The sequence below is a fragment of the Anomaloglossus baeobatrachus genome, chromosome 5 (assembly GCF_048569485.1).
Source record: "Anomaloglossus baeobatrachus isolate aAnoBae1 chromosome 5, aAnoBae1.hap1, whole genome shotgun sequence".
Classification (NCBI taxonomy): domain Eukaryota; kingdom Metazoa; phylum Chordata; class Amphibia; order Anura; family Aromobatidae; genus Anomaloglossus; species Anomaloglossus baeobatrachus.
In genome coordinates, this window is record NC_134357.1 from 39,152,725 (window position 1) to 39,179,420 (window position 26,696).

The window sequence follows — 26,696 nt, forward strand, 5'->3', positions numbered from 1 at the left end:
CACAGGAATGGTCGCTCCTTCTCTATATGATATCACCGGCTCATACACAGGAATGGTCGCTCCTTCTGTATATTACATATAGGGGATATCTTGCTGATCGGTGGGGGTCAAACCCCTTGGACTTGTACTGGGAATTTTTATCCCCAATAGGTAATTTCTTTCACTGTTACAAAATGAAGCAGCAGGTTGGATGTTGACAGCCGCTCCATTCATTCTCTATAGGGCAGTGAAAAAAAAGTTGAACCCAGGAATAAAAAAAAAAACACATGGAATGAATGGAGTGGTTGTTTATATGTTTAATAAATGGGAGTCCCTAGTGTAAGACCGCCAACCATGACATCTATATGCCTTTATTAGCATTAGTAGTTTATATTAGTGTCTAGTGATGAGTGAGAACTACTGTGCTCGGTGCTCAAAACGAGCAGGTCAAATGGGCTCAACTTGAGTACCGAGCATAATGGAAGTCAATGGAAACTTGAGCATTTTCCAAAAAAATGTTCCAGTTTCCCATTGACGTCCATTATACTCATGACTTGAGTCACATTAGTCCAAGCATTCGACCTGCTCGTTTTGAGTACTGAGCATCTGAGCATGGTAGTGCTCACTCATCACTAGTTACGAGTACTGAGCACCCGAGCATGGTAGTGCCCGCTCATCACTAGTTACGAGTACTGAGCACCTGAGCATGGTAGTGCCCGCTCATCACTAGTTACCAGTACTGAACACCTGATCATGCTAGTGCCCGCTCATCACTAGTTACCAGTACAGAGCACCCGAGCATGGTAGTGCCCGCTCATCACTAGTTACCAGTACTGAGCACCTGAGCATGGTAGTGCCCACTCATCACTAGTTACCAGTACTGAGCACCTGAGCATGGTAGTACTCGCTCATCACTAGTTACGAGTACTGAGCACCCGAGCATGGTAGTGCTCGCTCATCACTAGTTAACACTAAAAGTCCCAGGAATTTCGAGCTCCATAGGGTTCCAATGGTAGAAATGTTAAATGACCCCTTTCTGGGACTTCTAGTGTTAAATGTACCGAGCACCCAAGCGCATGGTAGTGTCGCAGGCGGAGGAGGGGACGCTGCGCTCACCCACTGCTCGGGTCCGGCTGCTGCTGCTCCTTGGTGGTGGCTCGAGCGGTGGGCCGGATCCCGGGGACTCGAGCAGCGTTCCTCGCCCGTGAGTGAAAGGGGGTGGTTTGGTTTAGGGATATTGTCCGTGACGCCACCCACGGTTGTGGTGAGGTTGGTGACACCACCGCTGCTCTGGACGGGGATCCCGGGAGTGGTGACAGGGAGCAGCTTGGATGTTGGTTCTCCCCTCCGTGGGTAGGGGGTTGGTTGTCCCGGGGCCCGGTGATGGGGTAGGGATGGTTGCAGGCGGGTTACGGGGCCTGGTGAGGTGCAGGGTCGCGGGGGCAGCGCTGTGCCACACGACACGGTGGTACTCACTCAGCCAGTAATTCACTCGGAGTCTCTGGTCAAAAAAATGGCTGGATGGACGGGTCCCACAGATGGCTGCGGATGTTCTCCTCCCGGTATGTTGATGGTGACTGCCTTTCCCTGCACCTGTGTTGTGTATACGGTTCCAATGGCTTCCCACCAGTAACCTGCTCCCCAGCTTGGATGGGTGCCGAAGGAGCCCCTTTTGCCCGCAGGCTCTGGCCCTGGGAACTGTAGCCTTGGCGGTGACTGTGTTTCCCTTTACGGTGTGAGATGTTGCCCTCAATCGGGTCTTGACTGCTGGGAAACCCCGGAGGTTCCCTTCGCTAACGGATTTGACCAATTTTACGGCGACTCCTAGCCTGGTCGGGGTCCGTAGGCCCTGCCGAATGGTGCTGGCTTCTCTTTGGTCTCCGGTCCGGTACCGCCGGGCCACCGCCCGTCCACGGTCCTTACGGTTCGCTCCAATCAGCCTCTCCTGCAGACGGTCACCACCGTCTGCCAACCTTGCTGTTCCGTCCGGGCCACACACCCAGTCGCCTTCAGTCTCCTCTTTTGCCACTTCACTTCTCAACCTCCAAAACTAATCTGACCACCTTTTCCCGCCTCCAGGACTGTGAACTCCTCGGTGGGCGGGGCCAACCGCCTGGCCCACCCCCTGGTGTGGACATCAGCCCCTGGAGGAAGGCAACAAGGATTTTGTGTTTGGCTTCGGTGTGCCTAGCCGGGGTGTGGGGTGTGTTGGTGTAGTACCTGTGACGACCTGGCTTGTCCAGGACGCCACATTCCCCCTTAGTAAAATGCAGACCGCCCACGGGCTGCCGGTCCATCACCGGTTTTATTTTTGTTTAACTGTAAAAAGATAGAAAATGGTAAAAACATGTAAAGACATCATAACCATTCTATAACGGTACGGCTTCCGCTCTTCTCCCACCCAAACAACCTGGCCCTGATGCTGCCCCTAAGAAGTGGGCAGCACCCCTTGACCCCAGTCCAGAACCAGGCTGCCCGAGTGGGTTCTGTCCCTTTCAGGGGACCCACGTCCATGGGGACCCGCTGAACCCCCGGAGGATCGCCACCGGTTACGGTAGTGGCGGGCCTGGGCCATCTCTTTCCTCCAGACCCATCCTCCCAAATCAGCCTCTCCGGAGGCGGTAACGGTATCAAGCCAGCATCACATTTTTATTTACATACCACTAAGTTTGTGGGTGCCCTGCAAGTTCTCGGGCTTGTCCGTAAGCAGTTCCTTACGCAAGGATCAAAGACAGTCCCTACGGGCACAACAGTTGCCGGCAACGGCCGGTTCAATCAAAACCTCAATCAGGTTACTTCTTCGGTTGATTACTTATCATTCAAAACATTGTAAACTGGTGGTCCCAACGGGGACAACTTGCAGCGGAGCTCCGCTGAATTCACAGTGCACTTTCGTCCTCCTCACCCGGCTCTGGGTGGAAGAACACGGGCACCAGCCCCTCCAGCGCATAGCAGGCGCGGCGAGGAAGGGCCGCCCGATACCCGTTATTTCCGCTCCGGGGGATGTAAGTGGCCTCCATGCCATACAGGGCGACGACTCCCTCATCCTCCTCCGAAACAGGCTCTGTATCAGGTCCGGAGTCACTATCATCTGTACCTGCGCCAGGCGGGTTGCCACCAGCTGCCGCAGTCTCCGGGCTCACCACTCTTTCGGTTACCGTGACGAGGGGGCATACGTCAGATGGACCAGCAGTAGCGCGGTGCACGGGCAGGGAAGACGGAGGCGGCATGGGGGCCAGGGGTAGACTGAATGACGCAGCCGCAATGGCCGGTCCTTCGGGGACACAGGGGCGTGGCTCACTCACCAGCTCCTCCATCATGGCCTCCTTTCCATACACCCGAGCGACCGCAGCTACCTCCTCCACATCCACGGTCCACTGCTCCATCAGCATACATATCTGACTCCGGTAGCGTCGGCAGATCCCTGCCATCCGGGCCCTAAGCCACGCCGCTGTTTCGGGCACCGGCTCTGTAGCCTCCGCGTAGCTGGGTGGGGCAGACATACTTTGCAGGAATCAGCAGATCGCAGGGTCCCAGCGTCCCTGCTTCCACAGCCGCGGTTCACATGCGGCCGGACGCCATCCGTCCCCCTTAGTCTTTTTCCGGCTCCTCCTCTACAGGGGCGGGGTTTCGGCTTTCGCGCCTCCACTGCTTGAGGGGATGCTCAAGCGGGGATTTTTCGCGACCAAAATGGCGGCTTCTCAAGATTTTCGGCCGGACACCTCCGGCGGTCACAAGGCGCACCTCTACCAGACGGCAGAGCGGTAAGATCCTGTTCGTGACGCCAAGTTGTCGCGGGCGGAGGAGGGGACGCTGCGCTCACCCACTGCTCGGGTCTGGCTGCTGCTGCTGCTCGGTGGTGGCTCGAGTGGTGGGCCGGATCCCGGGGACTCGAGCGGTGTTTCTCGCCCGTGAGTGAAAGGGGGTGGTTTGGTTTAGGGATATTGTCCGTGACGCCACCCACGGTTGTGGTGAGGTTGGTGACACCACCGCTGCTCTGGACGGGGATCCCAGGAGCCGTGACAGGGAGCAGTTTGGATGTTGGTTCTCCCCTCCGTGGGTAGGGGGTTGGTTGTCCCGGGGCCCGGTGATGGGGTAGGGATGGTTGCAGGCGGGTTACGGGGCCTGGTGAGGTGCAGGGTCGCGGGGGCAGCGCTGTGCCGCACAGCACGGTGGTACTCACTCATCCAGTAACACACACGGAGTCTCTGGTCAAACAAACGGCTGGATGGACGGGTCCGACAGACGGCTGCGGTTGTTCTCCTCCCAGTAGGTTGATGGTGACTGCCTTTCCCTGCACCTGTGTTGTGTATACAGTTCCAATGGCTTCCCACCGGTAACCCGCTCCCCAACTTGGATGGGTGCCGAAGGAGCCCCTTTTGCCCGCAGGCTCTGGCCCTGGGAACTGTAGCCTTGGCGGTGACTGTGTTTCCCTTTACGGTTTGAGCTGTTGCCTTCAATCGGGTCTTGACTGCTGGGAAACCCCGGAGGTTCCCTTCGCTAACGGATTTGACCAATTTTACGGTGACTCCTAGCTTGGTCGGGGTCCGTAGGCCCTGCCGAATGGTGCTGGCTTCTCTTTGCTCTCCGGTCCGGTACCGCCGGGCCACCGCCCGTCCACGGTCCTTACGTTTCGCTCCAATCGGCCTCTCCTGCAGACGGTCACCACCGTCTGCCAACCTTGCTGTTCCGTCTGGGCCACACACCCGGACGCCTTCAGTCTCCTCTTTTGCCACTTCACTTCTCAACCTCCAAAACTAATCTGACCACCTTTTCCCGCCTCCAGGACTGTGAACTCCTCAGTGGGCGGGGCCAACTGCCTGGCCCACCCCCTGGTGTGGACATCAGCCCCTGGAGGAAGGCAACAAGGATTTTGTGTTTGGCTTCGGTGTGCCTAGCCGGGGTGTGGGGTGTGTTGGTGTAGTACCTGTGACGACCTGGCTTGTCCAGGGTGCCACAGTAGTGTTCGCTCATCACTAGTAACGAGTATAGAGCACCCGAGCATGGTAGTGCTCGCTCATCACTAGTTACAGGTACCGAGCACCCGAGCATGGTAGTGCCCGCTCATCACTAGTTATGAGTACTGAGCTCCCGATCTTTGTAGTGCCCGCTCATCGATATTAGTGTCTAACTGTTGGGAAGTCCCAACATGAGGATTCCCCATTTTGACATTTATATACCCCATTATGGTTTATGGAAATGTGTTCCCATTATGACATAATCTATAAAATATGTTCTTTATAGTTATGGTTTCTGAAAAACTATGCATTGATTTACTGTTTTATAACTTTTACTATTTTTTTTACAAAAAAATTTTTTTTACTTTATCTTCTACAACTTTTTGTGATATTTTTTATCAGTGAATTTTAATAATTAAACTGTATTATTTACTTTACAATAACAGTACTTTATGCTCAGCTTGTACAACGAAAGCCGCCTTCTTGATGGTGCTGACATGGGCACCAGGGCACGTGACCATCAATTTTTCAAACTCATACAATAAATAAACCAAAATTTCCAACCCTTCTATTGATTTATTGTTAAATCTGCAATCAGCTATTATTAGTAAACAAAAAATGTGAAACATTTTGAATGATTGAATACATAACTATTTATACGAGCGGCACGGTGGCTCAGTGGTTAGCACTGCAGTCTTGCAGCGCTGGGGTCCTGGTTTAAATGCCACCAAGGACACCATCTGCAAGGAGTTTGTATGTTCTCCCCGTGTTTGCGTGGGTTTCCTCCCGCACTCCAAAGACATACAGATAGGGAATTTAGATTGTGAGCCCCAATGGGGACAGTGTCCCTGATGTATGTAAAGTGCTGCGGAATATGTTAGCGCTATATAAAAATAAAGATTTATTTTATTTATCCAAATCATAGATATCATGGCTTACCATGACTTGTAAGTCTAAAAAAAAAAAAAAAAAAGCACTTTTTCGCCCCTCTCCATCCGGAGGCCAAAGTATCCATGAAGATATTTTAAGTTGGATTTTTTTAGACAGGACCTGGCTGGGGGGTGAGCACTAGTAGCTTTTGTTTGTAACTAGACTTGTGGAACAAGTTTACTACTGGATACACTGTTATCTTGTCCTCAAAGAGAATTTACAGATTTCCCCCCTTCCTTTCCTTTGAAATAATCGTCACCATGACTTAAGGCCCTGTCACACACAGAGATAAATCTGCGGCAGATCTGTGGTTGCAGTGAAATTGTGGACAATCAGTGCCAGGTTTGTGGCTGTGTACAAATGGAACAATAAGTCCATGATTTCACTGCAACCACAGATCTGCAAAAGATTTATCTCTGTGTGTGACGGGGCCTTTAAACAAGAGAAGACTACAAATGGTTTCCCCTCTGTGTATAAAAGATGCTTCTATATTGGAATTATTGGAACCCCTAATAATTTGGCAGAAATGGGGTTGTCTCTAGTCTGCATCAAAGAAAGCAATCCCAACACTGTGATCTATGGATGGGGCATGATAGACCAAAGTTCACACCACCATATTTTCGGTCCGAGTGAAAAAAAAAGGTACAGCATTCAGGCCAATGTTATTCAATGGGGCAGTGCATATAAGGAATTTTCAGATTAAACTCACCCATTCAAGTCTATGGGTGCGCAAACAAAAACTGGATTCATTTATGGAGCTACCTTATAGCATGCGATTTTTATGGATACATTGCAATTCTTTAACTTAGGAAACTATATTTAGTCTCCTACATTTTTTATATTAAACGTCCAAGTTTAAAACGTACACATTTTCTGGATGATTTTATATATATATACATACGGTCGCGTAAACTTATTCCTACAATCAATATCCTGTAAATTTCTGTAAATATCATACAGAATGTATGTCCTGATCCCTGAAAATCCCCTACCAAGACAAAAGAAAAAAAAAACTAAAAAAAAGTTAATGTGAAAAAGAAAGAAAGTTGCAAAATACAAAAGTATTTATTATTTTAGGTACAAAAATATAATTTAGGATCATAACCCTGTGGAGGCAGCAAGGACAAGGTGAATGTTCAGGTAAAACCATAACTTTTCGCCAGAGTATTGAGAGAGAGAAGGCTATGCCGGAAAATGGAAGATTTGTCCTGTGTGAAAAGAAGCTTAAGGCTATGTGCCCACGCTGCGGAAAATGCGCGGATTTTGCCGCGGATTTCCCGAAAATCTGCAGCACAGCTACTCCCCAGCCATTTCTATGGCATTTGGGAAATGCTGTGTCCACGCTGCGGATTTTTCCGCAGCGGAAATCGTGCGGATTTTCGTCCGGAAAAATCTGCAACATGTCAATTATTGTTGCGGATTTTCTTCCGGATTTTGGCTTTAATTGGAAAAAAAAATAAAAAATCCGCACCAAAATCCGCATCACGTCCGCGGCAATTTCGCGGTAAATCCGTGGCAAATCCGCACCTATGAAAAGGTGCGGATTTTGCGGGAAAACTGCGGATTTTGATGCAGAAAAATCAGCAGATACATTCTCCCGTGGACACATAGCCTAAAGGGTTGGTTCACTACTCTGCAGTAATGACCACATCCCTGTAAAACTGAAAGGGGAGGCGTTTCTAAATAGCATGATGAGGCAATTCTGCCTCTGAGCAGGGCTATTGCGGTCCACTTATCCACATTAAGTGACCCCCAGGCTCCGTGACTTCTGGGATCCGGTGATGTCAGGTCAACTTCCTGTTGACTTGACATCTCCGCGGCCGGCCGCAGTCTTCCTGAGTGACTGGGTTGTGGGTGGAGTTTCACGGCTCGTCACAGCCCATGTGTCACAGTCCAGCATGTCGCGCTCTCTCTCCTTCACTGCAGAGCACCGCAAGCAGGAGCAATGCTGGGCTGTGACAAGTGTCGAAACACCACCCACAGCCCAACCACTCAGGAAGACTGGGACCGGCCCGCGACAGTCAACTGCCAGTTGACCCGACATCACCGAATCCCAGAGGTCACGGATCCCCGGGGGTCACTGCATGAGGAAGAGCTGTCTGTAATAGCGCCGCTCACAGGCAGAATTGCTTGATCAAGGTATTTCGAAAAAGCCTTACTTGTCAGTTTTAAAGAGAGGTGGCCACTACTGCAGAGTAGTGAACCACCTCTTTAATTATGACTCCGATATGCCTACTTAGGGTCCTAATAATTAAAGGATGACTTGCAAAAAAGCATTATATATATATATATATATATATATATAATTGCCTTATTCTGTCTGTCTGTCTGTCTGTCTTGCTCCAAAACTGTGTCCTTACGGTGACATTTTTTTCTTACGGTGACAAACAGCGGATTGGCCGCTGGGCTCGCCATGGCCCCGCCCCCCCGCACGGATTGGCCGCTCGCCTTGCCTCAGCTCCTCTCCCCCGCACGGATTGGCCGCTCGTCTCGCCTCGGCTCCGCCCCCCCCGCACGGATTGGCCATGTCCTTACGGTGACAAACAGCGGATTGGCCGCTGGGCTCGCCATGGCCCCCCCCGCACGGATTGGCCGCTCGCCTCACCTCCTCCCCCCGCACGGATTGGCCGCTTGCCCAGGCTCCGCCCCCCACACGGAATGGCCTCTCGCCCCGAGGTGAGCGCATCAAGGTCCTGCAGTGGCGGAACACACACACACACGCACACACATAAGAACAGACACACACACACCTCACACACACATCAGATCGCATCCACACACTCACATCATCCCGTGATATCGCTTGCTTCTCGGCGGCGATACTGTGCAGTGAGCTTCCAGGACCTGCCGGAGGATCACATGGCCGGAAGCATGTGGTATCTCCGGATGTTGTGATTGTGTGAGCGCGTATGTGCGATATCGTCAGTGTGTGTGTGCGTGTATGCGATCGGATGTGTGTGAGTGTGTTCTGATGTGTGAGTGTGTGTGTGTGAGTGTATGAGATCAGATCTGTGAGTGTTGGCAGAGGAGCATGGCGTGCAGCACAGCTGCTGGGACTGCCCACCGGTGGGCACAGGGAGAAGTGGGGTGTGTGTGTGAGTGTATGCGATCAGATGTGTGCGTGTATACTGTCTGATGTGTGACTGTGGAGCACGATGGGGGGTGCACAGCATGGGGGATGGAGTACGATGGGGAGTGCGCAGCATGGGGGATGGAGCACGTTTGGGAGTGCGCAGCATGGGGGATGGAGCACGATGGGGAATGCGCAGCATGGGGGATGGAGCACGATGGGGAGTACGCAGCATGGGGGATGGAGCACAATGGGGAGTGGGGATGGAGCACAATGGGGGGTGCGCAGCATGGGGGATGGAGCACGTTGGGGAGTGCGCAGCATGGGGGATGGAGCACGATGGGGAATGCGCAGCATGGGGGATGGAGCACGATGGGGAGTACGCAGCATGGGGGATGGAGCACAATGGGGAGTGGGGATGGAGCACGATGGGGGGTGCGCAGCATGGGGGATGGAGCACGTTGGGGAGTGCGCAGCATGGGGGATGGAGCACGATAGGGATTGCGCAGCATGGGGGATGGAGCACGATGGGGAATGCGCAGCATGGGGGATGGAGCACAATGGGGAGTGCGCAGCATGGGGGATGGAGCACAATGGGGAGTGCGCAGCATGGGGGATGGAGCACGATGGGAAGTGCGCAGCATGGGGGATGGAGCATGATGGGGAGTGCGCAGCATGGGGGATGGAGCACGATTGGGAGTGCGCAGCATGGGGGATGGAGCACGATGGGGAATGCGCAGCATGGTGGATGGAGCACGATGGGGAATGCGCAGCATGGGGGATGGAGCACGATGGGGAGTGCGCAGCATGGGGGATGGAGCACGATGGGGAGTACGCAGCATGGGGGATGGAGCACGATGGGGAGTGCGCAGCATGGGGGATGGAGCACGTTTGGGAGTGCGCAGCATGGGGGATGGAGCACGATGGGGAGTGCGCAGCATGGGGGATGGAGCACATTTGGGAGTGCGCAGCATGGTAGATGGAGCACAATGGGGAATGCGCAGCATGGGGGATAGAGCACGATGGGGATTACGCAGCATGGGGGATGGAGCACGATGGGGGGTGCGCAGCATGGGGGATGGAGCACGATGGGGGGTGCACACCTCCCCCCAAAACACACACACCGCCACACACGCACTGCACAACACACCACACACACACTGGGAACCACAAACACCGCCCTACACAGACACACACAGACAATGCCGCACACACACAACACCCAACACACAAACAGCGCGGCACACACAAATATACGCACATGCCGCACAACAAACACATTGCACAAAACATACCTCCCACCAAAACACACACACACACCCCACACCCACACAAACCGCGCAACACACACACACAGCGCTCCACAAACAACGCAACACACACAACGCAACACACAAACAACACTGCTCTCACCCTCCGCTACACCCAGACAACACCCAGAACATGTACAGCGCCCTACACAAACACTTGGTAACTACACACAACAACATCTATATATATAACAAAAATCATACATTAACTACACAATACGTAAATTCTAGAATACCCGATGCGTAGAATTGGGCCACCTTCTAGTATATATATATATATATATATATATATATATAGCACAATTATCAAAAAAATGCCATCTCCCCTTCCCCCCAAATACAATAAATACATAAACATAGAAATTTAAAATAAATAAATACAAGAGAATATTAAAATATTTTTTTTGTGGTATGTGCGCACGCTGATTTTTTATTGCATAAATTTTCTGCACCCAAAACTGAACCTTCTGACAGAAAAAGAAAAAAAAACACACAAAAAAAATGAGGTGCATTTTTGCTGCTTTTTGGTGCATTTTTTTGTCATGTTTTTCATAATGAAGTCAATCAGTTGAAGGGCTGACATAAACATACCAAGGATTGTAATGCTGCAGTTTTTTTACCTTAACCAAATCTGTAAACGAAAAAAAGCAACGTGCACGCAGGACTGAGGCCCCGCCCCTTCTGGTCACATGGGTATGATATCAGCAAAGGTCCTTCTAGCCACTTAGTAAAACGATTCTATAATAGAATTAGCATAAATAACAGATAGAGGAGGAATGGACAGGCAGAGGGCAGGAATCATTATGAAAACCCACCCCAGCTATCAGCTGATTGGCAGCTTCTGTCAATCAAAAAGCTACTAATTTTACAAACTTTACTTGCTTGTGTTTCTAAAACATTACATCCTAGCTATAGAATCAGCCTGATAGTGCCAGTATAGCACTGACTTTAGGTTATATTGGAAAATCCTGGTGATTGGTGTGCTTTATAAAAACGAATCCTGCATAAATCAATTTTTGCAAAACGGACAACAAAGTGGTGTTTTCAAAACTTTTTGCTACTGGATCTGTTCTAACGGACATGTGAACTCAGCCTTGGCTTTAAGGTGCTGTTGTGTTCCTAGAAGAAGTTAGATCTCTCTGGGAATGGAGCAGAAATCTATGGCGGTCACACGTGGGTCATTCTGGGCCCTTCCTAGTAACAGAGCACATTCATTACACTAATCCTCCTGTCTAAACACTCCAATTGTGCCGAGGAGACACAAGCAGGCTGTAAACAGATAGACGCGTCTTCATGTAATGATATAAATATAATAATCATTAATAAGGGTGATGATTCTACAGGTCGGCTTCATGTACACAGGCGGCCGCAGGGTCCAGACTGTTCATCTGATGGAGAGAAACCTCCTCATAGAACTATTTGCTTATTTACTGCAGACTGACGTTAATAAAGTACAAGACACATTAGGTTTCGAGCCCTAATTACCCCCCGCTCTGTGCATAACGGGGTGGTCAGATGCAGATGTTACAAAATATTGGTGTTTCCAGATGCTTGCGTCATCCGTGTGTGTTTTTCTGTGGATTGTAAACAATGGTTCAGAAAGAAAGATTCCCAGCAGAATACACAGAAATCCTGCCCATGTCGGCAGCGCCTGATTGATAACCGGCCGTCTGTAATTCACAGAGGATGATACAACCAGGCGGATGTGGGTTGAATTGCTGCCATGTAAGGGCAGATCGAGTCAATAAAGAAGGGGGAGTTGGGTCTCAAGAATAGGACCGAGCAAAGGAAACTAGGGGTTCTGACGGATCTTCAGCATCTATTAAATGCTATTGATGTTCATTGATTTCTGTGTGTGACCCACAAGTGTTCAGTGCTGGGTGTTCCGGGGGCACTACTGGCATTAGTGGGTGTTTGGATGACACTACTGGTACTAGTGGGTGTTTGCGGGACACTACTGGTACTAGTGGGTGTTCGCAGGACACTACTGGTACTAGTGGGTGTTCGTGGGACAGTACTGGTACTATTGGGTGTTCGCGGGACACTACTGGTACTAGTGGGTGTTCTCGGGACACTACTAGCACTAGTGGGTGTTCGCAGGACACTACTGGTACTAGTAGGTGTTCGTGGGACAGTACTGGTACTATTGGGTATTCGTGGGACACTACTGGTACTAGTGGATGTTCGCGGGACACTACTAGCACTAGTGGGTGTTCGCGGGACAGTACTGGTACTAGTGGATATTCGTGGGACACTAATGGCACTAGTGGGTGTTCGCGGGACAGTACTCGTACTAGTGGGTGTTCGCAGAACGCTACTGGCACTAGTGGATGTTCGCAGGACACTATTAGCACTAGTGGGTGTTCGCAGGACACTACTGGTACTAGTGGGTGTTTGCGGGACACTACTGGCACTAGTGGGTGTTCGTAGGACACTACTGGTACTAGTGGATGTTCGCGGGACACTACTGCCACTAGTGGGTGTTCGCAGGACACTACTGGTACTAGTGGGTGTTCGCGGGACAGTACTGGTACTAGTGGATGTTCGTGGGACACTACTGGCAGTAGTGGGTGTTCGGGGGACACTACTGGGTGTTCGGGGATACTACTGGCATTAGTGGGTGTTTGGGAGTACTACTGGCATTAGTGGGTGCTCATGGTGCACTACTGGCACTAGTGGGTATTTGGAGGGCACAACTAGCACTAGTGGCTGTTCGGAGGGCACTACAGGCACTTGTGGGTGCCAGGGGGCACTACTGGCATTAGTGGGTGCTCACGGGCACTACTGACACTAGTGGCTGTTCGAGGGGAAATATTGGCACTAGTGGGTGTTCAGATGGCAGTACTGCCACCAGTGGGTGTTTGTTACTACTGGCACTAATGGGTGTTCAGGAGACACTACTGGCACTAGTGGGTATTTGGAGAGCACTACTAGCACTAATGGCTGTTTGGAGAGCGCTCATGGCACTAGTGGGTGCCAGGGGGCTCTACTGGAATTAGTGAAAGTTGGGGGCACTACTGGCACTAGTGAGTGTCCGGGGGGCACTACTGGCACTAGTGCCTGTTCGGAGGGCACTTCTGTCACTAGTGGGTATTTGGTGGGCACTATTGACACTGGTGGGTGTTCGGGGGAACTCTACTGGCACTAGTAACAAATATTAGTCATTCTGGCTGCAGTTACATTTTGGGAAAATGCAGGTCTAAGGAAGGGAAAACTTATGATGGGACTGTTAAATTACAAATCCCTGTATGCACAACCTATTTTATTTACAAGGGAAGGGCGTCAAAAGTAGTCCTTGCCCCCGAGGTAATGCTAAGGGCTACTGGTTTTCATGAGGAATATCCAGCTTCATTCAGTCAGTGCTTCATGGAGGAAAAATAAGCAAATTAGCTCTCCTCTAAAACGAATCATACTGTCCCCCTGGTGCCCCTTATTAACGGAACTCGTGGACTCCAGTGCAAAACCTCCAAAACTAGCCCTAATTATTACAGGTCTTTAATAGTAATGGTTGCTTCATATGACCCATAATGACTGTTTTGGCCCCCTAGGCTCCAGAGCCTGCATGCGATTGCAACCCCTGTACGTATTATAGTTGAGCCCCTAGTCGTTTCCCCCAAAGTCAATGTATGATCCTTTAATATTAATCAACCAGAAAACCATCTGCAGATAGGGGTTTGTTGGCGCTCTCAGAGTACTAGTTGGATAACTTTTGGTCCAGTTTGACAAGAAATTCTTCACTCTAGGCCCCCCCCATTGAGAACAGGTGATTGCCCAGACTCTCATCAGTAAGACCCCCATGATCGGCTTGCCTCTGAGGAACTGATAATGCAAATTGATGTTTACATATAAAATCATCCCTGACCGGCCCACCAGAGCACCATAGGATTCAGGTACTGACACGATACACAGTAACAGGTGAGCAAACATGCAATTTTGGAAATTACATCCACAAGAGTCAAAACCTATCCTGTAGGGCTAAACCTAGAACCACAGAAATAAATGCAGAACCATAGGTATAAGCTCCATTAATTATTTAAATACATCCACTTTACACCTTTTGAAATCTGCACTTGGGGTAATGGAGGAAGTCACATAAAGATGTGATACTTCACCAAGTTTTTATCTCACACCTGAAGAGTGAAATAGCCATGTCTGGAATCTAAATGAATCATCGGCTTTGCATCTCCTGCTTCTCATCAAACAGCCACAGATGAGTAATAAAATGCTGACTGCATGTAGCCACCACAAGGGGGAGCTCACTGCATATACATTGGATTCAATAATACCCCTGTATGCAGGTAACTCCCTCTAGTGGTGGCTGCAAACAGACAGAAATGTATTACTAAAGGTTTCAGTAAAATATATTTAAGTGTAGTCAAGTAAATCAGGAGATAGAATCATAGAATGTTAGTGTTATTCATAGAATGTTAGCGTTATTTAAATATGATATGAATAAATTAAACTAACACACAATATTGGATGGAAAAAACATTAAATCATTTTTAGAGCTGGAGGTACGCTGCCAAAGAGGATTGCATGCATGAGGAACTTCATAAAAATGTATTAGATTTCAGATTATCATCATCATCAAAATTTATATTAAGAGTAATAGTATTGCTTTTAATAACATTAGAATGATCATGAAATAGTATCAATATTATTATTATTATTATTATTAGCATGGTAGTAAGAGGAAGAATAGTAGTAGTGCTCATAGTCAATTTATCAAAAGTAACATTAGTATGGTGGTGATGATTATTATTAATAGTAGTAGTAGATTTGGCATAACTATTATAGTAGTGATATAATGTGTTGTTGTATTATTATTAGTAGACGTTATCGTTGTAGTAGTACTGGTGTAGTAGTAGTAGTAGTAGTAGTAGTAGTAGTAGTTGTAGTAGTAGTAGTAATAAAAGTAGTCCTATTATATTGTACTTATCTTGCTAGTGTTGTTATTATTATTATTATTATTATTATTATTATTATTACAATATAGTTGTAGTATTGGTGGTGCCAGTAATAATATAGATATTTTATAAGTATCATTATTATTATTATTATTATTATTTAGTAACATTATTAAAAAATTGTAGCGATGTTATGTTTTTATTGTTATTATTTTGTTATTATTATTATTATATTACATATATTTTATTTTAGTAGTAATATTACAATTTCTAGCAAAGGTATGTTGCTGATATTATTATTATTATATTATTTATGTATGCATATTTTTCCAATTTCTAGCAATGGTATGCTGTTGTTCTTGTTGTTATTATTATTATTATATATTTTATTTTAGTAGTAATATTATTACAATTTCTACCAATGGTATTGATGTTGTTGTTATTAATTATTATTATTATATTTTAGTAATAATATTATTACAATTTCTACCAATGGTATTGATATTGTTATTATTATATTTTAGTAATAATATTATTATAATTTCTACCAATGGTATTGATGTTGTTATTATTATTATATTTTAGTAATAATATTATTACAATATCAAGCAATGGTATGCTGTTGTTATTATTATTATTATTTCAATGTTTATTAATAATTATATTAAAAGTTTATCAATTTACTACGTTATTATTTTCAATTAAAGCTACTTTATCTCTAGCCTTCTGTGTGAATGCAGTTAGTTTTTATCTTAACATTCTGCATTTAATAAACTCCCCTGATTTCACCCTTCAGGCTGTTCTATTCTCCCTGTGTAAGAGCCTGTACTTGTCTGGGGCACTGGCTGAGGAAAGGTGTAAACACCATTAGATCATTTCATAGCACTTGTAATAACACAGTTATATACTGGGGGGGTCTATTATTTATGTTGTATCACACAGAATTCCTCTTGAGTAGACTGGAGCAGATTGTCTAAGAGCAGAAGGGGATATTTGCACTAAAGAGAGACAAGACAGAACCAAGATCTCCTGACAAGGAGATAAGAGTGAGGATCCCAGGCCTGGGAAGCTCTCACTGCTCATAAGGAGCCTGGAAGGAGGAAGGAAGGACAATGGAGAACAGTCACCGGGGATAGATGGAATAAGTTGCCCAATAATGTCCTATTGATCTCTATTATTGATTTTTATTATTTCAGTTATATTGGGAAGCCTCCAAGAAATGCTCCTGAAAGGTAAGAGGTAGCAGCAGCTTCATTACTGGCTACTTTACAAATGGGTGCAGATTATATCACCATGACTGCTACTTCCATGGATATCCAGGCATTCTTGTGATGATGCTCTGGGAGTTTTAGTTCCACAAAAAAAATATTGAACATTATCAGAATTGTGATGGGGCACATGATGGCTCCTGGAATGTGGAGGTTTAGTGGTTTTAGTTCCAGGATGCCATCAATTTTTTTCATTTCAATATCTTTCTAAGATGTGTAGTTCCATACTGCTCCTATATTCATGGAGTCACTGGTGGTGAGGAGTCTTTAGTGCTTTACATAGGAATGAAAGTAAATCACACATTCCTGCCCTATCTAGTGCTGAACAGGAGGAATCAGACCTGAAAGGAGACCTAATAGCAAAACTCAAATCAAGCAATGAGTACAGCAGTGAAGATCAGGATCCATCAACACACTGACGTCATCATGATGATGTCATTGTGCAGAGAACCATCTGCTCCTGGCTGCAAAGTGACAGAAGTGTACAGAGGAAGACTTCATATCTGATGTATCATCTATCTATCTTATCTATCCATCTATCTTCATTAGATAGATAGATAGATAGATAGATAGATAGAGGGATAGATAGAGGGATAGATAGATAGATAGATAGATAGATAGAGGGATAGAGGGATAGATAGATAGATAGATAGATAGATAGATAGATAGATAGATAGATAGATAGATAGATAGATAGATAGGGGGATAGAGGGATAGATAGATAGATAGATAGATAGATAGATAGATAGATAGATAGATAGATAGATAGATAGATAGATAGATAGATAGATAGATAGAGGGATAGATAGATAGATAGATAGATAGATAGATAGATAGATAGATAGATAGATAGATGGATGGATGGATGGATGGATAATGGATAGATAGATAGATAGATAGATAGATAGATAGATGGATAGATAGATAGATAGATAGATAGAGGGATAGAGGGATAGATAGATAGATAGATAGAGGGATAGATAGATAGATAGATAGATAGATAGATAGATAGATAGATAGATAGATAGATAGAGGGATAGATAGATAGATCGATAGATAGATAGATAGATGGATGGATGGATGGATGGATAATGGATAGATAGATAGATAGATAGATGGATGGATGGATGGATGGATAATGGATAGATAGATAGATAGATAGATAGATAGATAGATAGATAGATAGATAGATAGATGGATAGAGGGATAGATAGATAGATAGAGGGGTAGATAGATAGATAGATAGATAGATAGATAGATAGATAGATGGATAGATAGGAATCAGGCCTGGAAATTTAACCCACCAACATTGTTTATGTGGAAGATAGGAACAGTACAAATGTAGCAGAGCAATTAACACAACTCATTCCTATATCTTCTGCCAATTCTCCTTAGAACACAAGGTAAAATATGTTCAATAACTCAGTAACATGCAAATTACAATCAAATAGATAGATATATAGATAGATAGATAGATAGATAGATAGATATTAGGATAGATGATAGATAGATAGATAGATAGATAGATATTAGGATAGATGATAGATAGATAGATAGATAGATAGATAGATAGATAGATAGATAGATAGGTAGGTAGGTAGATAGATAGATAGATAGATAGATATTAGGATAGATAGATAGATAGATAGATAGGTAGGTAGGTAGATAGATAGGTAGGTAGGTAGGTAGGTAGGTAGATAGATAGATAGATAGATAGATAGATAGAATTGATAGGCTTCATCGAAACGTTGCCACAGGGCTAATGGAGTCCCCACTTCTTTTTTTTTTTTTTTTCTTGCATTGAACATGAACTGCTGGCCTTTTTTTTTTTTATCTACAAAGAATTGATGATAGATAGATAGATAGATAGATAGATAGATAGAGGGATAGATAGATAGATAGATAGATAGATAGATAGATAGATAGATAGATAGATAGAACCTTTATTTTTATTTTTTATTTATTTATTCTTTCTTACTACATTTTTTTTTCTGAAACAAATTATACATTATAAATATTCCTGTTATTACCTGTAGCAAATTGGACACGTTTTCTGCTGATTTAATTATTAGAAGAGTCTGTGACTGTATTTCTAGCTGCTCTCCATGTGCTGCAGCCTCAGTGTAGAGGTCGGGGCCCTGCAGGAGGAGGCCGGGGAGGTCTAAGTAGTGTCCGGGAGGAGGCCGGGGAGGTCTAAGTAGTGTCCGGGAGGAGGCCGGGGAGGTCTAAGTAGTGTCCGGGAGGAGGCCGAGTGCGAGGCTGACCAGGAGGAGGTCGAAGAAGAGGCCCAGGAGGAGGCCGGGGAAGAAGCCAAGGAGGAGGCTGGGGATTTTGTTGTTATCTGTAAATAACTAAATACCAGGCAGCATAAATCATGTGCTGACAGCACATCAGCAACATACTCTGTGCGCTACAGAATAATCATCATTCTTGTCATCATAATTGTCAACGATTATCAAATTCGCATTATAAATAATATAAAGAAAGTTGCAATCATTAAAACAGTATAAATATCATTTTTTTTATCTTATTAAACTAACAAGAACAATAATATAATTAATTATTATTATTCAATATATAGTTTATTGAATAATGGATACTATGATGCAGATGGCAAACAATAATAATAACAACAATAATAATTGTAAACGATACACATACTACCACCACTACCATCACCAATGCTACTGCTAAAGCAATACATAATGTTCATAGAATAAACTTTTCTTGCACAGGATGTCATTACAGGTAGAACAGATAATAATGATAATAATAATATTATATTATATTTATATATATATATATATATATATATATATATATATATATATTTATATATTTATATATATATATTATATATTATATATTTATATATTATATATATATATATATATATATATATATATATATATATTTATATATATATATATTTATATATATATATATTTATATATATTATATACAATATTAATAATAATAAATTATTATTATTATATATACTCCACCTGTAATTACATCCTGTGTAAAGGAATATATATATATATATATATATATATATATATATATATATATATATACACATATATTTATTTATTGTTTTCTGTGAACATTATGTATTACCTTAGCAGTAACATTTGTGGTGGCAGTGGTATGGATATTGTTTACAAATAGTGTTGTTGTTGTTATTATTATTAGCCATCTACGTTGTAGCATCCTATATCTTATCATTGTTGATCTATTATTCTTATAAACATAATAATGATAATTTGATAATGCAAAATAGATGGATCATGCAATTATTATTATTACTATATATAATGTGCACTATAGACATATCATTATTAGCAGCAGATTGTATATTATTGCTACTTAGTATTAATAGTTGCAGTATTGGCAATCCCACTTTACACGACAACTCCAACACAATTTCAGTTAATATTGTTGTTATTGTATTTATATTATATTGGGTTACATCCATATATTATAATGATGATTATTTTTATTTCTTTGTTTTTAACTTATTTCGATAATATTGTTAATATCATGTCATTATTATTCAGTGTTATTGAATTATTAATATTGTTAATGTTAATTGTAGTAATAAACAGTTTCAGCATTACCTTTGAATTCACATATTCTTATATTTTGTGCTAAGGTATAGTAAGGTAAGGCTAAGGTAAGGTACATGTATCGAATGGAGCCATTGTAATGGTAACAACAGAAAAAAATATATATTTTTTACTTTAATCGTATTTTGTTATGTAACTTTTAATATTAGTATTATTACTATTATTATTAGAATTATTCAAACAATATATATATAATAACTAGCAATACTATCACACAATAGCTCAGTCTCTAAGTAGAATGTTTCTTATTATTTACAGGTAAAATATATATTTGTACCGTGTTAGCCAGTAGAGATAAAAAATTGTTTAAAAGAACTGAAGTCCTCAGTGGTTGATACATTTTAATGGGTAACTGAAAAGATGGTAATAATAGCAAGCTTTCCAGACTTCTCTTCTTCAGTATAACACAAAATCTGAATATTTAGTGTTATATTGAGCCTGAAGAAGAGACCTGAGTAGTCTGGAAAGCTTGCTATTATTACCATCTTTTCAGTTACCCATTAAAAGGTATCAACCACTGAGAACTTCAGTTCTTTTAAACAATTTTTTCTTATTATTTAATATTTCATCAGTAAATCAATTATAAGGTGTCTAATACTTTCAAGGAGGCTGGAATAATCAAGTATATATCTGCATACATTTCATACTAACATTATTAGTAGTACTACATGTAATAGTAGGATTAGTTGTAGGAGCAGATACTATAATTTTGCTGAGGGTGAAGAATAGTATAGTATTGGATTGGAGCAGTATACTTGTAGTACACGTGCACTTAGTAGCAGTATCACTAGTGTTTATTAGTGGCTATTAGTTTGTCTAATGATGATGATAATGGTAATAATGGTTCATTATTATCAATACCTAGGATTTTATTGTGCAGGGTAATAGTGATTAAGATGATAGCAGTAGTGTTAGTAGCTATATAGTAGAGGTAACCATGTGTTAATTGGGGGCTATTATCTTGGCTAATGATGATGAGGGTGATGCTGCTGATGATGATAGTGGTGAGGACAGGTCAGAGGGGGCAGGTGACACATTATCTGCACATGGAGCAGATAATTATCTCCAGTAACAATGAGCAGGTAACATCCAGGTATTTGTGTCTGGCGCCTGCACAGGAGAACAGAGCAGCAGCTCAGACAGACCTGGACAATGGACATTGAGGGATCAGCAGCACTTTCCCTCCCTGAGCTCATCTCTACTGTCCACACAATGTTACCAGGACACACACGATTATTATTGCACGTCCGATCACACAACCGCTGGAGATCATCCTGTGCAGGAGAGCAGCGAGGCGGCACACAAGGGGTTAACATCACAAAGTGCAGCCCTTGTAGATCATTACTGTAAATCAGGGATTGAACATTCCTCCACCCTGATAATATCTCCTGTATATATTACTCCTGACAATTAGCTGTGTATTTTGTATAAGAATTAGCTTAGGTGGGGTCTAAACCATTGATGAAAAGTAGTCTTGGTGTAATGTTTATGATGCAATTATATTAAGCATGATTAATGATTACTACTTGTACTAATAATTCTTTACTTTAGCATCATTAGTGGTTTTAATAGTAATATAATAGTTATAATAATGTAATATAATATGTTCATATTAGTGTAGCGATATATAGACTTCACTTATTACTTTTCATATTGTTATACTTTTATTAATCCTAACATTTATATTAATATTATTATCAGTAGTAACAATAGGAATTGATATTAGTGTAGAATTATGTATCATGAGTGACTATAATATTACTTCTATTACTATTGTTCTTTTGCTATACAGTACTTGGTTTTCTTACTACTACTATTGTTTATTGTATTTGTATTCATATTAGTATAGTATTAAATATACTAACTATATTATTTTATTATTACTTATTTTATTGTTATATGATGCATTAATTTGATTATTAGCACTATTGCTTTTTATTACTTCTTTCATTGTTATATGATGCATTAATTTGATTATTAGCACTATTGCTTTTTATTACTTCTTTCATTGTTATATGATGCATTAATTTGATTATTAGCACTATTGCTTTTTATTACTTCTTTCATTGTTACATGATGCATTAATTTGATTATTAGCACTATTGCTTTTTATAATGGTTTACTTCATATTATTACTAGTAGAAATAGCTGTTAGCATTATAGTATTATATATACTAGTATTATATATTTTAATAGCAGGAATAATAGGTGCACTCATTAATGTAGTATTTATAATAATAATAATAATTACTTGTATTACTACTTTTCTATTATTACTTATTTTATTGTTATACACAGCATTGCTCTGGTTATTACTACTATGGCATTTAACAGCTGAAATAATATGATAAGTATTAGTAGTACTGATTGTAGAAGAAGGAGAACTTATGATTTATTTCTAAATAAATACTAATAGTGATCATAGTGGTTGCATAAATAGTAACATTTTATTTTCGTTATTACATAGTAAAATTAGTAGCATTAATACTAGTAATAATGATTGTAGCTGTAGATGATCTTGAATATTATTTTAGTATTACAATGGTAATTTCACAGGTGTCAGATTTGTTGCAGAACGAAGCTTGAATAAATCCATGTATTTGGCTGCAGAAATCAAACCAACTCAGGAGAATGGGACTGATTTTCTGTCTCAGCAATTTCTGCTACAAATATACCAAGTGTGAATGCACTTACTGTATGTGCTGGGGTTGTGGGTGTATTAAGTGCATTTTACACATATTAATATTAGTACAGTTAGTATAGAAGCAGTGGTTGCAGTACTCTTACATAAAGTAATTGTGTCTGTTTCCACCACTTAGGGGGCACCAATAGTAATGGAGCATATTAAAGCAAGGGGTTCAAGAGATCGGGGGCCATACCTCCAAAGCAGGTGGAATTGTGCCTTTTGCTGATTGGACTGAAAAGGGCCCATATTGTTGTTGTTTTTTGTTTGTTTTTGTTTTGCACAGGGGTTTTTTCCTCTCTGTGTCCACTACTGCAGTGGAGACTTATGCTAGTGCTTGGTTATTACTAACAAATTATTTAAAAGAACTGAAGTCCTCAGTGGTTGATACCTTTTAATGGCTAACAGAAAAGATGGTAATAATAGCAAGCTTTCCAGACTATTACTATTATTACTATTAATATTACTTGGTTACTAGACATTATTAGGATCACTCTGTGGATCTAATGTTCCTGGTGGCAGCAGCAGAGTATGTAGGGATCTAGTCTGAGCTGTGAAGTGACAGCTCTGGAGATGGATCCAGTCTCTGCTCCTCCACATAGAAAGATTCAGCTGTTTTCACTAGAAACATATAAATCTTCAGAGAAGAAATAAAGATGCAATCGTGTATTTGTCAGAGGCTCTAGCTCATGTCTGCGCTGACAGTCAGTGATGTATCACACCTCAGCCCAGGCAGCAAACTACAGGACAAACACATCCATCTCCTGCTGACACCAGGTGACACCCACATCCTCTGCTCCTCAGCCAAAAGCCACAGACCCCTGTGTATAGGGGAGGCAATCACCAGAAGAATCATCACATCTCACTGCATCATACTATACAGTATATACAATATACACTGCATCATACTATACAATTTACACTGCATCATACTATACAATATACACTGCATGATAGAATAAAATATACACTGCATCATACTATACAATATACACTGCATCATACTATACAGTATATACAATATACACTGCATCATACTATACAGTATATACAATATACACTGCATCATACTATACAATATATACAATATACACTGCATCATACTATACAGTATATACAATATACACTGCATCATACCATAAAATATACACTGCATCATACTATACAGTATATACAATATACACTGCATCATACTATACAGTATATACAATATACACTGCATCATACTATACAATATACACTGCATCATACTATACAATATACACTGCATCATACTATACAATATACACTGCATGATAGAATAAAATATACACTGCATCATACTATACAATATACACTGCATGATAGAATAAAATATACACTGCATCATACTATACAGTATATACATTATACACTGCATCATACTATACAGTATATACAATATACACTGCATCATACTATACAGTATATACAATATACACTGCATCATACTATACAGTATATACAATATACACTGCATCATACCATAAAATATACACTGCATCATACCATAAATATATACAATATACACTGCATCATACTATACAATATACACTGCATCAAACTATACAGTATATACAATATACACTGCATCATACCATAAATATATACAATATACCCTGCATCATACCATAAAATATACACTGCATTATACCATAAAATATACACTGCATCATACTGTACAGTATATTCAATATACACTGCATCATTCCACAAAATATACCTTGCATCATACCATAAATATATACAATACACACTGCATCATACTATACAATGCAAAATATACAATACACACTGCATCATAGTGTACAATATTCAGAATAATAATCACCTTTTTATATATATATATATATATATATATATTTTTATATGCCAATGTATGTAAAGAGCTATGGAATTAATAGCGCTATATAAATGAATAAAATTATTAATATTATTAGTGTGTGTGTGTGTGTGTGTGTGTGTGTGTGTGTGTATCAGATTATAACAGAAGATTAAATAATATTAACAGATACAATTACTTTCTATAATCATCATGTTAATCATATACTGAAAGGGGTCAGCTAATCGCCATTATAATAATGGGAAGAAAAAACACAACACCATTCTATAAAACTTACAATAATAATAGTAATTGAGATTAATATGATATTTTTACTTTAGTTGTTATAATTTTATGATTATTATTATTATTACTACTACTATCATTATTTTCTTATATTCATATTAATACAACTAAAATAGAAATATATAATAGAGTTGACAGATAATGCAGGAAAACTACTAGTCTAGGATCTATCTATCATTTTTGTATACACCCATCAATCCATCCATCATTTATCTATCCATCTATCAACCTACACAAATGTAGAAAATTCGGGGGTTTTTTTACAACCTTTTTTGCTCGTGAGGTGTGTTGTTTTGCTTGGGATTACAGGTAATATATCCGATAAAATCAATTAATACCTCTGTTATAAGACATTGTTTTGCACATTAAAAAAAAAGCATCCATAATGACAAATTCAACAACAATATTTACCTTACTAGCAATTAGAATAGTAAAGAATATAAATATAATCTTATAAGAACAATCTCAATAAAATACAGTTCACGGAATCCATGACCATCGCATGGGCTTCAGAAAAAAAAAATATATATATTCATGGATTCCGTGGACTGTATTTTGTTGAGATTGTTCTTCTATGACTGTATTTAAATTTTTCTACTATTCTGATTGTTAGTAAGACAAATATATATATATATATATATATTCCATTGGATAGGTAACCAATCTAATGATGAGGAATTTGGATTGTGTGTGAATATTTACTTGTAATTTATACGTATTGGGACTCAACATTTTTAGATTATGATCGCTAATCATGATCAAATAAATTATATAAATATATAGTTTTGTTAATGCTTTGTTGTGTTATTATTGTTGTTGTTGTTTTTTTCTATTACTTTTCTATTTCATTATTAAATACTTGTGGAACCTAATTCAGAGACCAATCTATGATTAAATAGTATTGTACACGAATATTAAACAGTATCCAAAGTAGTCCCTGCAAATCACGATACAGATATGGCGTCTGGTTCCTTACAGTTGATTGTGTATTCTGTATACTTCATACTCGAGACTTTCTTAACTTGTGCATTTGTATATATATATATATATATATATATATATATACATATATGTGTGTGTGTGTGTGTGTGTGTGTGTATGTGTGTGTATGTGTGTGAAAAAAATTGAGAAAACTTTATGAGCAAAACATAAATATAGAAACTTTCCTTATATTTGTATTTATTTGTTTCTTCATACAGTGATTTTATGATTTGCTCAGTAGCTTGTGGGGCAGTGCATGTATCCTATAATCCTATAATTTGATAGTCACATATTTATACACAACAGGACATAGAATGGGGCAGTAAAAAAAAAAACAAAAAAAAAAAACAACCAAGTTATATAAAACAGAACTATCACTATGGCAGGGGGACAAGTTTTACATTATAAAACTAAAGAAGAAAACAACCGGGTCCCTCTTGTAGTCACCTACAATCCACATCTGGAGGTGTTTAGAGGAGCTGCACGGAAACTACAACCATTACTGCAAAAAAGATGCCCGGTTAAAATCTATTTTTCCAGACCCCCCCACTTCTGTGTTTTAAACAGCCCCCGAATCTAAGAAGCATCATTGTCAGAAGTTCCCTGTCCTCTCCAACACCAACAGGAACATTTCCCTGCAACCAGAAAAAATGCAAGACCTGTCCATACATAATGACAATGGACCATATAAAGATCCCCAGATCACATTAGGACTACAAGATCCCAGGTACCTTCAGCTGCACCACAACCAATGTGGTGTACTTAATTATATGTACCAAATGTCCAACTGGGGGTCTGTATGTAGGGGAGACCGGACAACAGCTCAGGACAAGGA

At 41.5% G+C, this 26,696-nt stretch overlaps 1 protein-coding gene across 1 annotated transcript in view; it reads left to right on the forward strand.

The window, feature by feature from the left end:
- The first annotated feature begins 16,151 nt into the window (after positions 1–16,151).
- NKX2-3 (NK2 homeobox 3) overlaps positions 16,152–26,696 on the forward strand; it is a 25,305-nt gene continuing 14,760 nt past the window's right edge. The window contains exon 1 of the mRNA XM_075352241.1: positions 16,152–16,386. The gene's annotated coding sequence lies outside the window, so the exon portion shown is untranslated. The remainder of the gene's footprint in view (positions 16,387–26,696) is intronic.